This window comes from Aphelocoma coerulescens (assembly GCF_041296385.1).
Source record: "Aphelocoma coerulescens isolate FSJ_1873_10779 chromosome Z unlocalized genomic scaffold, UR_Acoe_1.0 ChrZ, whole genome shotgun sequence".
NCBI lineage: Eukaryota > Metazoa > Chordata > Aves > Passeriformes > Corvidae > Aphelocoma > Aphelocoma coerulescens.
In genome coordinates this window covers 32,695,609-32,713,108 of record NW_027184085.1, presented here as the reverse complement: position 1 = coordinate 32,713,108, position 17,500 = coordinate 32,695,609, and the positions used below count along the sequence as shown (strand labels likewise).

The following is a 17,500-nucleotide window of genomic DNA, read 5'->3' as shown; positions in this document are numbered from 1 at the left end:
GGAATTTTTGTGCTTCCCCCCCCTCCTTTTTCTCTTTCTTTCCACGTTTCATTTTTGTTTCATTCATCACTACATAGTTAGCCTCTGAACTGTCATAACTATGTCATTGGAATGTGCATGGTTACTTCATTTCTTCCCTAAGGGCTCCTTTTTAAAAGAAGAAAAAAATATTAAAGCTTTAAGTAAAAGCAGAGTATTTGTTTTAAAGTTTCCAAATGGAGCTTTGCTCCTGGTAAGATTGTTTTTCTTTCTTTCTTTCTTTGCTTTTGTTTTGTTCCAGCCTTTTTCCCCTTTGCTATCCCCCCGTCCCATAAATAAAAGTATCTGCTATCCCAGCAAAACTCCTTTTTTTTCCTGAGTACATAAGCCCCCCAAATCAAACTGATACTAAATTTAGGGGGCCCCTCAGAACGGCATAATTGACTTCATGTGGCAGAACACAGTTTTATTCAGAGGGAAGGAGCGACGAGCCGTCCTGCTGGAGCTGCTGCCAGCACGGAGCTGAGGGTCGTTAGAGGAGACAGTTTCAGTCCTCGGGTCTCTCCTCTCCCGCTCCCTCTCCCCGCTTGCTCCCTCTCTCGCTCCCCCTCTCTCTGCGGAGCTGAGCCTTGGCGTCCTCCCCAGAGCTGCTCCTTCACCGGGGGCCGCGTTTAAGGCAGCTTGGTATGCCGGTTCTGACGGGAAAGCAAAATGTTACTGCAAGGCCAGTTATAACTGATAATTAATCACAGGAACCAGTGTCTCTGTACCATGCACTTGGTGATACGCGCCTTGTGTGTTACAGTAAATTTTGCACAATTGCTTGGCTCTTCTGGGTGAAGGGAAAGGGAAAAGGGAAAAAAAATAAGGAAAAAAAAGAAAGGGAGAGGAAAAAAAAAAAGAAAAAAGAGAGGGAGAAACTTTCAGCTTGGATGGGGCTCAAGCAGGGGAGGGAAGTTCAACCTCGAGGTTTTTAACAGGGTGATTCCCTACCAGGAGATGTTTTACCCTTCTGAAAACTAGTTTCCAATTATGGTCTGACACTGATGGATAATAATTGAAATATTGTGTTAGCCAGAAGAGGAGTTAGTAAATTTGTGTAGTAATATTTGACTTTTATTTAATGTTGGACATAAGATGAATTAATTCATTTACCTGAGAGGTGTCGTACTGTAAGAAAAGAGAGGGAAAGTAAATTGTTTTTTGTAGTTTAAAGGAACAAAGCATGCCTGAATACTGACCATAAAACAATAGTTTAATTTAAAAAAACTTTAAAGCCAGGAAAAACCCCAAAGCAGATAGTTATTAACCAATAGCGGTTGTCTATGGGTGATCATTTAAGCAGTATAGCTCAGGACAGGATGAAGGCGTTTGAATAAGGAATATTTTGATGTATCCTGTAGAGGGACCCTGATTACTGCTGATACAGTATGTTGGTATAGAATGTAATCAACGTAAGGCAAATAAGCAACTCTGTTCAATTTCCCATTCTTGAAAGTAAAAAAGTTCATTTCCTGGTAGAGATGCACATTTCAAAAACACTGCTTGGCACTAGGAAGGGTGAATTGCTACCGCACTGCTTACAAACATTATCAGCTCTATGCCTGTCTGTGATACATAACATATTTGGTTACACTGATATTAGGCAATGACATGGAAAGAAGTTATTCTAATTACTTGCTGTATTCTTTTAGCAAGAAGTCAGATTAAATTTTAGGGGTGGAGGAAAGGTTCTTTACATTTCAGCCACAAAAGAGTTAACATAACTAGATCCAGATAACAATCAATTGATAAATGAAGATTGAACCACATAGATAGTACTAGATTGTCTGTTTAGTATTAGATTTTTTTCAACAGATTTAGACTGTGTGGTCTCTAAAATACTAGAAAATGTTCAACACTGACAAAGAAAGGAAACAAAACTAAATAGAAGGGCATCACAATGTGTAAGGGGGTCAAATAATTTGAGACAACTACCTTATTAAACCAAATCAAACATTTATGCACTCAATCTAGGCTATTTGTTTATTATTTTTCTTTTTAAATAATATTTTTAATGTATTAATTCTTGAATATTAGCTGGATTTTGTAAATTATTGAACATGAATGCCCATGCTGTATCAAAGCGAGAAGTAATGTACTAAATGACTAAATGTGTGGTGGATGCTGCATCAGTGTGAATTGGCAGACACACACAGTAGCACTGAAAAGGTGGTAACATCGAACAGATTTATTTCTTAAAAGTCTGTTGCTGACACGTTTGCGTACTTGTTAATCTCCTTGTCATATTTTGTTTGTTTGTTTATCATGTGCTAAGCATATCCAGTGCAAATATGCTTTCATCATGCTTTTAAGAGGAGGGTAAGTTATTTTGCTAAATGCATTTCTCTCCTCTTTAAGGATAACATTTTGTCTTATATTTCTGATTTGTTGGGGCTGTTATAACTTGCTAGCTTGTACATATAATATGCAAGTGCAATTGCAAATTTGTGTCTAAGTGCCAGTGTTTCTTGGTAAATCACTAAAATTTTGAATATTGTTTTCTGTTATCTATTTTCATTCATTTGATAGTTAATTATTTTCAGTCCATCTTCTGGAAATGTAAGTATTTTTACAACTTTTCCTATGCTTTAAGAAAAATTGTTTTCATGAGTACAAATAACATAAAGTTATGAAATGTACATAAGTTGCAAGCAAAGTTTGGCATGGTTTGAAAGAACTGTTTAGTGAAACTTTTCCAGCTATACACAGTAATGCTGGAGACATTTCTCTTTTAAATTTCTAAGTGTAATGCTGCTTTTCCACATATTTTTTAGAAGCAAACAAACTCTGAGCCCCATCACTTTCCCTTGGAACTATAACTTAATCTCAATCAGGTTTTTAGTGGAAAAACTAAAGCATAGCAAGACTTATTTAGAACAAAACAAAACCTTTCAATCCCTCCCTCCTCTTACCTCTCAACTCACACTGCACTGCTATTTGAATAATATAGGAGTGAATAACTTTCCTCAGAATAAAAAGAAAATCAACTTCTTTGTGATATGTGTCTTAGAAAAATTAGGATTGATTGTACAGGTTTGGGTTATTAATAGCAAGTATGGTGGTACTTATTTTTGGACTATTTTCTTTCGAAAATGGGAGCACAAAAAATGGTATCTCCACATTCCAGAGCAAATACAGATTTTGGTGCGGTGAGAGGGGAAGAGGAATGCTATTCTAAATTACCTGTGAGAAGTTTATGAGATGGTCACTTGACTGCATTGTTTTGCCTATGTACCTTTTGTCCATGTAAAAGTGTGTGATTTGCTTGAAAGGGGTCATCCCTTCTGTATACAGAAGAATGTCTGATAACCTCAAAGGGCGTAAATCTTAACTTTTAAAAAGGAGTGTTTCTTTGGGTCACTTTGATCAGTGACAGGTCGAGAATGAGCAGAAACCCTTGGCTTCTTTTCCATGCTCATCTGGTTAGGTCCAGGGCACGCACTGCCCATTCTAGTTCTGGCAAGGAGTTGTTAACAACAGAAAAGAAGGTCTGGATTTGATTGATTAAAAAAAGCAGGCTTTGTGATTGTCTGCTTTCATAAATATTTTGTGCATTTGTCAGAATAAGAAATGTCATTTTACTTCATCCAGTTACCTTAAGGGCTGTAATGTTCTAAAATACTTTAAAGTCATTTCAGAAATGAGACCGTAAGAGAAATGGCTGTAACCCACAGTGACACAAAATGCCAGAGCCATCCACCTTTTTGTTGAGAAAGAAGTATGTTTAATCCATTTCAGATAAAAAGGTAATAGCCTTTCCAGAATCTGTTTTCAACATGAGAGTGAAAAAGCAGTATACAGAATTATAAATGGATCTGTGCATCATTATATAGTAATTTAGGATTCACTCAATGATGTAACAAAATTAACAACATAATTTCATTGTGTAACTGTATCTTATTAAAGAACAACTGTCTGACATTCTCTTACAGTTGCTTTATTTAACTTCATGCAAATATTATTAGTAGTGACATTTCTCTATTGTACATTAGATTCTCTCATTAGCATGATGTGTTAGTTATCACCAGAGAAATCACTTCTAGATAGGTGAGCGAGAAGCCAAGAAAACGAAAAATTAAATCAATGATGTATATTAATATAGACGCATCTGTTCACAAGAGATATGGTACAGTAAATTCAACTTTTTTTCCTTGCATAAATGCATGCTTATTCCAAGGGAAACTAAATAATACTTATAATATGTGGAGTATGTGCTTATATTGCTAGAAATATTAAATGACATATAACGTGTGCTGCCTTTTTTGAGCTGTGCTTGTATTCTTGCATCTGATAGTTCCTAGAATTGATGTAGACACAGGCACATAAACTGTTTATTGAACCTCTGTTTAAAAATAGGAGAGTAGTGTAATGTCTAATGGATTGAAGGTGAAAGCTTTTTAAATGTTTCTGGGTTGTTGGTCATAGAGGTTGTATGCAATTTTAACATTTATTAAGTAATTAACTGTTTCACTGTAGCATGTAACTATGTACATGTGAAAGAAGTTCAAACTTAATTTGACAACAGGCTGTAACATCATACATTGATTTACTATGAACATTTTGAGAGGAAGATTGGCATTGGTAAAATGCATTTCACAGCTTAAGGTAGTTAACAATCACCTTTCTAAGTAAGCATCAGCAAACATAATAATCTTATAATTATATATATTTTTATCACACCATTTTAAAGATGATGTGAGCCCAGGTGGGTTTTTTTTTTATGCTGTTCATGATTAAGTTTGTGTGCTAGAATGAATTTAGAAGGTTTATTGGATATATTGTCTTATTTCAGACACTTGCTTTAATTTTGTTAGGTATTTTGATAAAGCATGGTTTAAATGTGTACTTTTCCTTTTATCAAATCAAAAATATTTGCCTCGAGAATTTTTTCTGCTTCCGATCTGCCTCAGAATAGGGGCATTGGGAAATATTGTACATGACAGAAATGTAGGATGTTTTGTGTGGCATATACAACTAGACATACAAATACATGCAATGATAGATGCATGGCTATGCACATGATACATGATTAAAAGTAAAAAATGCACCTCAATAGCTTCTGTCCCTGTGTTCGGTATTTAAAGGAGAACTAAAACATAGCAAATTGTTTCCCATTCCTTTCTATACATATTAATCTTGCACATATATACATACGGTGTTTGAACATATTTGTGCCATTCTATATCTTTGTTGATGATGTGCTAACACTGTCAGAGCTTTGAGATATGTATGCACAAAACTGTAAAACCTTCATGAATCATTGAAACACATTAAATCACATACTTAAATATATATTGTGCAATAAGTACTAGTATTTAACATTTAAAAATACACTGGTTTATATTTTTTGAATTTGTATTTTAGTAGTAACTTATTCAAGTATAGTTTTATAGGGATTTGATTAATGTAGTGACGGAACAGGTTTGGTATAAAACAGCAGCAGATTCTCCTGCTCTTATGTCAGGGTTAAGAGCCAAGGCAAATCTTCCCTAACTAATTAGATGCTGAGTAAGACATCTTAGTGAAGTTGGGGCAAAAGTGAATGGGTCACAGCTGAGGCAAGATTGTAAGGACTGTAGTGATAGTGAAAGCATTCACATTTGCCAGGTCATTGTGACACTGTGCTGATTGCAAAGGAACACCCTGTTCACTGATACAGAACTGCCATCATAAAGTAGAATCAGAAACAAAAGCTTTAAAGAGCATTTACTTTTTACTAGAAATGCTCAAAATGTATGCTGTGTATAGCTTTCTTTGCTCAGTTATTTTTTTCAAACAATAGTGCTTCTGCTATTGTAAAAAGATTTGCCTTGTAGACTAATGTTTCTTCACAGTTTAGAAGAATTTCCAAACTTGGGGCTCCTGGTATACCCAGGAGGTGATGAATCATACTGGCTCAAGAAAGAGAAGGCTGAAACAGAGAAGAGGGAGAAAAGGAGAATTCCACTCTTACTGTCTCAATCAGTTCAGAAAGACAATCAGTAATGCAGCTTTTTGCTGTAATTCTGAGAGTATAAAGACAAAATTTCAGCATCTAGATAAACTTTAATCAAGGGGCTTATATTTTGCCCAGCTGACCTGTAGAAAGGAGTAAACTTAAAAAGCATTTTGATATAATGAATGTCTATGTGTTTATGTACAGTTTTTCAATGAGGCAAAATGCATTCTGTAGTTTAACATCAGTCTGTCTAACAAATGTCCAGAATAAAGAGACTGTACATCAGCCAGTGGACAGGCATCTGTTGCTTTACTGTTCACCCCACTCATTATCGTAACACCCTAATGCCTCCTTTCCTTAATTGAAATACTTGACAACTGTTTTCCAAATTATTTTTGTTCACTGATAGAGAAAACAGTGGCACTTGGATGGCTCTGTCACACAATATTTCGTCATAGAAAGGTCCTCTGATTTGGAGGGCAGGGGGGTGAGCATCTCAGAATTGCATTGATCAGTGTGAACTTGCCAACAGTGTACCATTGATGCTATTCTGACTCTCTTGGGAAGCCATTGCATCCCCATCCTCTACTGATGATGCGTATCTGTGCACTTGTGCAAAGGAAAGGAGAGTGTCATCTGCCACTTAGAGAACATGGGAGTTCAGAAAAGAGGATGTCATGATTACCATCCTGCCATTCCCTCCCATGCACCACACAGAATTCAGCAATCTTCTCTTACAAAGTGAATAAGAAGTGATACTTTAAGAAGCTTTATGGAAAGTGAGAAAATTTATTCTCTTGTCATTGAAGTTAAAATGTACTGTTACTGGCAGTTAAATTTACTGTGATATTTGAGGTGGTGTTTACCCAAAAATGGACCACAGCACAAATACACCAGTAGAGATCGGTGCTGCAGTCTGCCTACCTGTGGGTTTTGGAAGATGTCCCTTATAGAGGAGACTGAGTGACAGGGTAAATGCCTGCCTATTTTTTGTGATATCTACTGCAATTAATATTGAAAACAGAGCTTTAATTGTTCTTTTTCTCGGTATTTTTTAACAACTCAGGGAACAACAGGACACATCTAATTAACACAATTTGTTTATTTGTGGTGTTGCTTTTTAAACTTTATTTCACCAGAATTCCAGGAAAAGAGATAGTTTACCTGAATCTCTAAACATGCATTTTCTCTGTGAATTCTTTAAATGTGTATTTCTTAAAGGTTGGTAACTTTAAAATGCAATGCTTCTAGCTTTGAGCAGTTTAGTTCTTTTCATCTGAACAATTCAACATTTGGTGTACTAGTAAGAGGAAAACAGAATATAAAAGATCACATCCTCACAGTGATCCAAGCATGTGTTTTCCATTCATGTCACTGGAGGCTCTGTCATGCATCAAGGACAACATACAGTTTAGGTAGAGAATCACAGACAGCAAGGTACTTGCCTTCATAGTGAGCTGTAAGCAGGAGCTCAATTCTGTAAGTCTTCTGTACATGTGTAACTTTTATGAAGTTGAATGTGCTGGTATTCTGCAAGACAAGATTCTGTGGTGGTAGAGAAAGTTGTTCTTATGTATTTTAATATTTTCTATTACTTAGACACCAAGGAGAGGAACATCATTTAAAAAAAATAAAATTAACTGTTGCACTTTCTTAAGGAAATCGAAACCTGATTTCCTGGTTTATTACAATCCAGAAATTAAACAGGGTTCTCTGTTAAAGTCTGGTCAGGTGTGAGCTTTTAGACATTATGGACCTCTGTATGGCTTTATGTCTCGGTTACTGAAGGATCAGTTTTTTGTGGGTTACCTGGAAGTTCCCAGTGCAAAATTATGGTTGCTTTCATTTTGCCTCTGAACTTTTGAATTTTTTCAACCAGAAATCTCAGAATGAAATTTGGGCAGGATAATTCAACATGAAATAAATTGGAGGAGAAATGTTTACAGGACTCCTTGCTAACTGGTATTGCCAACTTTTGTTGCAGCATTTTGAAAGGAATTATTCTTGTTTACATAAAAATTTGGCTTCCCAAAATGTTCTATCTTCTCTGTTTTCTCATTAGAAATATATGTGTATAAAAGCAAACCAGAGATGTTTTTGTCAGATCTGTTTATGCAGATTGATTTTCTTTTAGCATATTCATTGCCTTTTGCCTGCACAGAATACAAAACCTTGTGTACTGTACTGCAGTTTTACTGCTGCTTTCAGAGGGATGTCTTGTGAGATGTTACGGCTCCTGTGGAAGTACAACGGCAAAATGTCATTTTATGATAGATCATTATTGATACCCTTTATTTATTTATGTCTTTCCTCATTTTTCTTTCCCTACAGTTTGTCTTTCTCTGTATATATATCTGAATATGTATTAAAAGAAAAACTCATCTTGGTAGTAATTGAATAATTAAAGCAATCTTGATTATAAGGGTCTATTGGAAGACATAAGGGGCAGAGAGGAGAAGCATCACTTCCAAGGATGACTTAATACAAGTGCTGACATGGAGAGTTCAGTGTTGTTTTATTTTAGTGTGTCTGTATGCAAAAAACCTGATAAAAATGTGTGATGTCCTGGATTATCACATGGAAGGTGGTGAAAAGCATCTCAGTTTGATCTCTACTTTGTACAATTTCTTAACCAAGGCATGGCTAATATTTAAAAAGAAATCCTCATTGTATTTTTATTCTCGTATATCAAATCTCCATGTATTTGACAAAGGAAATATCAAGAAAAATGGGAAAATTAAACTCATGGAATACTTGAATACTATTTTTTTCCACAAAGACTTAGTAGACAAAAAAAAAAATCAGACTGGACTTCAGCGAGTTGTTCAAAAGCAAATTACTTTGTTCAAATTAAACCCAAAACCTGTATCACTGTGTCCAGACTTAGTTCTTAATTAAAAATGTGCCTTTTCTTTCTTACAGGAATTCTCTAAAAAATTTTATGGCAATCTGTAAAGTGGAATTCATAGGAAAACAGTCTCCTCTGAAGTGGTAGCAGCAGTTTTGCTGAGTAGTGGACATGTTTTCACGCTTCATATCATAACTTTTAGTAGCTGTTTGTTCCTTGAACAGTTTACTTTTTAAAATACATAAATTTGATAAGAACAACTGAAATAGATGTCTTGGGGAGGAGGGAGGTAAAAACTAATGAAGAGTATGCAAGGAAAAAAATAATTGCTTCCAGCTGGCTTTATATAATAAAACTACTATTAAAATGAGGAGCTCCATTAGCAAGGCTTTAATTATATATTTTCTTACATTTCTAAATAAACAGTGTAGTCTTTAAAAAATAGCACTTAAATGAGTAAAGTGTGACAGCTCTCACACTAGCCAGGGAAAAATATTAAGAAGTACCAACTCATCTACCCTGCCTTAATGCCCCACAGCAGTTGACATTGCTGGAATGCCTCCTGCAGCTGGTGGCATATGACTGTCATTTGCAGGCAGGATATACGGAGAGTTTACACAATGGAGGCATTCATGAAAGTGTTCCTCATCTGGGACTCCTGAAGCTCTCATTTTATTGACCCTGTCAGAATTTAACTGGTAGGCTGTCAAATTATGTGTTGCTTTATCTAATATTAGTTTTTCTTTTAAATTAGAATGCACAGAAGAAAGCATTGTGGAAAGCAGGTATGAAAAGCAAAACCAGCTTCTGGCTTAGTTGCTAAAACAGGAAAAACATAACAACTGTGTAAGAACTTTATAATTTGTTCTGAAAATTGTAGGATTCTGTATCTTGTTCATGATTAAATAATGTTGCTTATTTATAGATTTTTTTCAGGGTTTGGAGGAGGGTGGGATTTTTTTTTTTTTACCCTTCAAATCCTTAAACAGAAATCTGTTTTCTGAATTTTTGTGTTTCTCAAGTGTAACTCAAACATTGATGTACAAACAGTTTTGTGAAACAGCTCACTCTAATCACTCTTGTTCTTAAAGATAGCAGGAAAAGTGCTCTTTTTACAAACTTCTCCTGAAAGAGATTTATTGATATGCTTTGCTGCATCTTCATGCAGAATGACATAAAGAAATGCCCAGCAAGAACTGCCCACTAACAGTTTTGAGTATGTTCTGCAAACAATATAATAATCTCAAAGTTGATTGATGATTTTAAATATGTTATTTATATTACAGATTGGCTGCTTATTAATTCAGTGATGTTGAGGCATGACCTCTCCAAAGCCATAATTTGCATAAAAAAAATAGATTGTATGCACAGCTTCATTGATATCTGGGAGAGAACTAGTTACAGCAGCAGACAGCACACCAAAACATTGGCTTCATGCAGATGGAGCATACTGCAAAGGAAGTACCTTACGCAGTGAGTTATTCATTTTAATAGATCCTCCTATCCACTAGTCCATTGTTAATGTAATGTTGAAGTTCAGTTCAGGGTGGAGAGGGAAAGAGAGAGAAAGGGAATGAGAGTGAATGATTAGATTAAAGGAAAATTAATTTTAACCTGGTGTCTCTCAATCACTTCCTTTCTGCTAGGAAAAAAATCCCTCAACTCACCCTATATGTTTTTGTTCATGTATAGAAATAAGGGATGACATCTGTCTGTCTGACATGGGATCTCATTATCATAGATTTTACTTACTACATTTTTTTTATATTTGTTCTATTCTTAAAAGAAAGTTGGATTTCTACTGTAATAGCGATAGCTAAATAGTAAACACTGTTTTAAATTATAAAATGTGTTTGAGTGGCTGTATTGGTTTCCAGTGTATAATATCCATTTTATTCCTATTTTGATTTCCACCTCCTAGAAAACAAAATAATTTTATCACAAAAGACAAGATAATCTAAATAGAATGTTATTATACTATTTTGAAAGACCTCCTAAAATATTACCCTGGAATCTACTGAGATGTTGATTTTTCTCTGCAGGGATAAATAAGAAAGACAACTGAAACATTTAAATTTAGTTGAAAATGTGGGTTTTTTTTAACCTTTTGAAACAATACAGCATTCTGAAGACATTGTCTCCCCCTAAATATTAAAAAAAAGTTTGTATAAGATGCAATATTAAATTAGTATTTAGCAATCCACAGATAATTCATTTACAAGAACTTGGCAAATGTATAGTTTCTCTCATCAGTGAATTTTCATTCGAAGGAAAGTGCTACTTCTCCAGTTTTGCATACCAGTTATTGTAAAGGGGCATTTTTGTTTTCTTTTCAGTAAAGATTGAGAAAAAAATGAAGCTGGTACCTACTGGTTTGTGTTTTTTGTTAATGAGGGTGGTTTCATTAATTGCTTCCCAGTCTGATTTTCTAAGGAGTGATGTAAAAGCTGGGGTTTAGAACATGAACAAGCACATGGAAATTGTTCAGAAAATAATAAACATGGTTAGTAATCAGACTTACCTGAAAATGTATTTAAAATAATTTCTATCTATTTTCTTGTGGTCAGACCTTCACTGAGGCAGTCAGCCTGTCAGTGCACTATTACAGGTGAAATCTGAAGTATCTCAAAATTTTCTGCTAGTACAAAAGTTTTCTGCAGAAAACCAATACTTTGCAACACTAGAAAATTATAATTTTAAGTGCCTAGTCCTTTGCTCATTGAAATCAATACAAGTATAGTCTATAATCACAAAACTGGTGTGAGGGCTTTTCCAACAGTCTTTCCTCAGGAACATGTAATTCATGTTTTGCTTCTTCTGTGATGGAGCACATTAAGTATTAAATGAAGAAAAAATTGTAGAAATAAAATTTGGGGAATGGATTAGAGCATTGCACTCTAGTTTCAAATAATGTAGTATTTGTAAAAGCATGACCTTTAAAGTCTAGGTTCTTCAAAATTTTAATTATTCTCTTACGAGAAACTGTGTGGTATATGCTACTGTGCGGTATATGCTAGTTTAAAAAAATAATCTGATAACTCAGTGCACAATAACTCTTATAATTCAGGCATTTTTAAACTTTAAAGTGCAATTTTAATCTTGCATAAAAATGTATGGTTTCTTAATCTATTTCTTCATTTATGACATCTTTCAGAAGACAGTGGAAGAAAATTATTTAACTCATAGCATAGACAGCAATGGTATTAAGAAGGAAAACATCACAAATCCCCCAAACAAAACTAACCCCAATTTAAACATCTTTAGTTGATATTTATGTATCTTTTGCATGAAAGTGCTTAGACATGAAGTGATGTCCTTCTCCACATGCTTATTTTGCTTTGTTTTAATGTTGAGGAGTTAAAAATCAGGTGTGAAAATGTTAAAGCAATTCCATCCATAAGCAGTTTTATAAAGAGGAAGTTGATATTTGGTCCTCTACAAACAGACCTGTATAAATCATGTTTTGTATGATTTTTAAATTTACATTTTTTAATGATTCCAAACTGAAATAAAACTCTTCTAATATGTAGAGTTTGTGAAATACCTAAATTTGTAAATGCATAAAGTAGCACAGTAGACAGGAGACTTGATTTTAAATGACTGGGGTTTTTTTTTCTGTTCCTGTCCTTTCTATGCCACATCCATATCCCTTCCAAAATTCTGCAGTGGTCAGGTGTGGCATTTTGCTTCTATCCACTGACTTGCATATGCCTGTTTATACACCTACAAACTGTAAAAAGAAAACTGACTAAATGTGGCTTCAGGGAAAAGAAAGGAGTGGTGGGCGCAGATACCAGCTGGAGCTTGATGCATGTGTTCTCTTCTGTGGCACCGTTTTGTTGTTGATGTGGGAATGTAGCTAAACAGTGGCTACAGATGCTCCACTAAATAAGTATCCACATAAATTCCAGCTGTGAACTTGTGATTCATCCTTCCCTGCACAAAAGATATGTTTCCATATGTCCCATTATGTTCCATATTTGATTTTTATCACACATTGTGTGCCAGTCTGAATCTCGTCTACATGCTTTTTGTGAATTCTGTAACCCTTTTACTTTCTCCTTTGAATTAGTTATAATGCACCCTAGCCTCTGTGCAAAAAATCCACATTACAATCATACGGTATCATTGTAAATAATTTTTTAATGAATAAAGTACATAAATAATGCATCCATGTAACCACTGTAACACTGAGACTGGACATACCTAAAAAAATTATATTAGTCCATTTGGAAAGTATTTCTCTAGAAGCTAACTCTGCAGTCCTTAAAAGGATTCGAGACCTAAATAATTTCATCTTCAAAGTGACCTGTACCTTAGTTTATCAAAAAAATACATTTTTCTGATATTATGTGTAATAACTTCTGGTAACTAATGTACATAGCCTCTCTATTTTTAAGTATGTAATTGATTCATAAGGAATTTCATTTTGAATTATGAATAATATCAATTGTTAACCATTTATGCTCTCTGAGACTCATTGAAAAGAGCGACAAAGCCATCACTGGTTCCATAGTATCAAATAAAATATGTTACTTCATTATATTTTTTAAATATTTCTCTTATTAGTTATATTCTTCAGATTGGAATTCAGGATATTTCTTCTTCTGGTAGTATATTGTAGATAGGGAAATTGGCTTGTAGAAATTTAGGTATTCAGTCTCCAAGACCATACAACCCCCTATAGTTTAAAATACTAAAAAACAAAGTAAGGATTTGAAAATGCTAGCTGAGTTGCAGTGTAGGCTTTTGAGTCATCTTATTGCAGGTAGGAGAATTATAGGTAGGAGAAACATGGCCCCAGAATTCTAATAGGACTGAAATATGGCTGCAGGTCCCCTCTGTAAGAAACAGTGTTGCAAGAGGTTCAAACTAAATTTTATTTATGATAGTCATTGACTACCATGAAACCACTCAAAACGTGAGGCAGAAGTCAGCATTATTTGCTAGATAGCTGTGGTCTAGAAAGTCACTGTCTTTGTAAAGGTAAAACCACAGTGGTTGTTGTAATTCTCAAAGTCATTATTAAAGTACTAAATTTGGTCATTGGTTTTTGCGAGTTGTTGAAGCCAACGCTTTTAACTCCAGAAAAATTTTAGAATGACATAGCAGGAACTGGATGAAATGCTTGCAGTCTTCAGAAGTGAAGTTACTGTGCAGATGTTACAGCACTGCTGTAATTTTCATACAGTCAATTACAGTACACTCACCTCTGTAGGTAGTTGTAGTTTTGTTGACTGAAGAAACGTGTTAAGAGAGTACAGTTTTTTAAAACAAGGTATATCAAAGCAAATACTGAGATCTGTTACGAAGAAGCATCATTTAGCTGTGTGCAGAATTTGACCTCCAGTGCCTTTTTTGTCTGTTGTGTTGAAGGAAAGATAAGTTCTGTTCATAATGGAAAATCTCCAGGCAAGTCAGGTATAACCATTATACCAACATTTTTGAAAGGAATGCATAGTTAGTTAGTGTGTATTTTAAACTGAATGTGTTTGTGTTATAGATTTCAATTGGAAAAAAGAGAGAGTATCAAGATAAAATTATAAGTAAATGGGGTCTACTCTTTGCCATGTCTGAGGTACCACTGAGTTGAACCACTGGTCACTGTGAAATTCCAATCAAAATGCAGATAAGTTTGGCATAAACGTAATAAAGGGTTGCTGTGTTTCCAGAACAGTAAAGAAGACTTTAACAGGTGAAAAGGCTGGAGACTATCAGTTTATTTTACAGCTAGGATAGGTATTTCAAATCAAGTGAGTGGTGCTGCTTGTAACAAAGCATCTGCAAAGTGTGACTATATTCTGTGTTCAAGAAGTTCAGTGTCAACACAGCTGTGACTTACCACTTTTAGCAACCTTCTCAACTGGGAGTTAGATAAAATACTTTTAATTTGGGCATGAGGTTGGGTAAGAGTACTGGGATAGGAGTATAATTTCAGATGCTATTAATTTTCATGAAAAAACATTTGTGTGCTTTGTCTTGCCAGATACTCTACAATGCTTTTTCTCATTTCACGTGCCAGGCTGTTTTTATATTATCATTTCCTTCTCTGCTGTGTTTATCTTTTCAGAAAATGGTGAATGTAAGCTATTACTGACTGGGTGGGTGGCACACATTTTCACAGTAACTTTTAAAACACAGAGCAAGCATTTTATTTGGGTTTTAAAAACCACTGAGAGAACTTAATGCAGCTGCTTTCATGGCATCAAAGTGAAACATGTAAAAATCTCACTTTCTATTCTAAATAACCTTAGGGCTGTTGAGTCAGATATTTCTGGGTTGACGTGTTTTGCACAGGAGTGACAGTGGCATTGAGTATATAAAGTAAATCTTAGTGTTCGACTGAATCTCTTCACTCTTTCATGAGCTTCACAGGGTACTCATCCTTAACAAAATGTCAAGTTAAAACATGTCACTTTGCCATAGTTTAAATTACTTACTTGTTTTTAATCAAAAAGCAACTCTTAATGGGCTGTTTTACTGTAGGCAGTCAGGAAAGGAGCTTTCCAGTTTAGCAGCAAGTAGCTCCTCTGACCCATTATTTGCTGTCATTTCTACTTCTCATCCAGCACTGTGAAGGAGGTTACATGATTAATATTGGAGCGAGATGAATCAGGATGCTAGTGCTGCATATCCTACACCAAAAAGAATTAATATTTCTAAGAAAAGCTAAGGCTTTTTTAATGCATGTCTTTCTATGCCATTTAAGAGTAGTCCTGAGTTTCCTAGGAACTTTACTGTATCTGTGATATCTGTCAACAGCAGAGGTGATACTGTTGATATTAAAGGTGATTTGGGGTACAGTGCTTCTTTGATTTTAGTTTTCCCAAACTCGGGATGAATTTAAGACGAGAACTACCATACATTCAACATAATCCTTGGATCCTATCCTGTGAAGTAGAAGGCTTTCTTAACCTGCAGCAGTCAAATGTTCAAGCTGTACAAGTTCAGTGGATTTAGTTCATATTCCTTTTAAGACTGAAATGGCTCTTCAGTTTCCAGGCTAGCTAATAATCCTCCTCTTAACTATGCTGTACATATCGCAGATGGTGCTTGACAGACTAGTCAGTGTCTCAAAGGTCACCACAACACTATTAGCTAGATCACTATGCCCTTTGTTTCTTGAGGATGCTTCTGCTACAGTACTTGTTTCTTGAAAAAATTTTAGGAGTAAACTTTGGGGTTTGTTCTAAAAGGAAACCTTAACCACTTCTCTCCTCACCAACAAGTGCCTCAAATGTGGAGTTGTTTGTTGTCAGTGAAGTGCTCTGAAGTTTAGCATTCTGCTAATACAGGTATGATCGGAGGTCTAATTCAGTTCATTGTGGTTCTTTTGTGTGCAGATGCAACACCGAGAATGACTGATATTTTAATTTTTTGTCATTGTTGCCTTTTAGAGCTTTAATTGTGTATTAAGGGCTTATTTCAGCACCTGACAAAGAGGAACATTTAAAGCCTTTGAGAAATGCTAGTGTCCAAAGCCGTATGTATTCCTTCTGTGTAGTTTGAAAACACTGAAATGTCTGAAGGTTGTTTTAAAAGCGAATAGGAAAAAGTGAGGCTTTAAACACCATTTTTGTCGCTTTATTGAAATATTTACAACCATAGCCTTAAAAACCTGCACACCTTTGTCATGGGTGCAAAAACATACAGTGAAAAATCTCATTTCTGTTTTGGGTAATGCGTGTTTATGAATGTATTTTACAGCAAAAGTTGCATTTCTTTTGCCTTGTAACTAAAAGTCTGCACTTGTGTGTTATCTTACTGAAGTAATATAACTTTACAAGGCCAGGCTCAGATTTGGAGAGATAACTTGCAAATTCCGAAGCTACTTTTTTTTTAATCTGAGACAAAGACACTTCCTGAGGCAAGTTCATCTATACTGTTAACATAACTCTAACAATTTTTTTGCTTAAACTGATTGTGCAATGTCAGATCTCATTTTAAAGTTCTTTCACAGTATATGACACACACATTGCTTTTTCTGTTACATTTAAGAAGTCAGGTGAAAGTATGGTCTCATAGAATTGTCTCCTTGAAATATTTTGTAGTCATTTGTGCATTTTCGGTAATAGATGTTCAGGTATATATATCCTTTTTTTTGGTGGACAATTTAAGTATTTTGAATGTCTTGTTTCCTTAGTCTTCTTTTTTTCCTAATTTATTGTCCTTGATACCAGCTCAAACCCCATTTTTGATACATTGTTGTAATTTGTTTTATTTTTGGGTTAGCAGTAGGAATTGCATTTATCCATCAGTCAACACATACTCAGGAAAGACTTGAGCTCTTTATGGGATTTCCATTGGTTTTCAAATAGTTAAGGCATTATTAGAATTTAACATTATATTGCAAAGTGAGCAGTACCATCCTAGATGAAAGAAATTTCCTGTATAATAAAAATAATCTGAATACAATGGATGTCATTTCCAAACAGACACACAAATGTTCTTTTGTAGTATATGATCTTTGTCATACAGGGAAGCATGCTGTAGAAGTGATTTTTTATTTACATGAAATATACATTAAAAAAAATTTGCAAATTCATTTAGCTAGCAACTCTGTAAATATTTTTAAAGTATTTTTCCAGTAGGAAATTTCCATTTTAATTAGATTGCTACAGGTTAATAGAGGGATGGGAGAGATGCTGGAAGTTAATTTGTATCCAGGCAAACTCAGCTAATTTCTTATATCT

General features: G+C 34.8%; 1 protein-coding gene across 2 annotated transcripts in view; it reads left to right on the top strand.

Annotated features, from left to right (window-relative positions):
* Positions 1–17,500, top strand: part of BNC2 (basonuclin zinc finger protein 2) — a 323,583-nt gene that overhangs the window by 94,181 nt on the left and 211,902 nt on the right. The gene's annotated exons all lie outside the window — the stretch shown is intronic.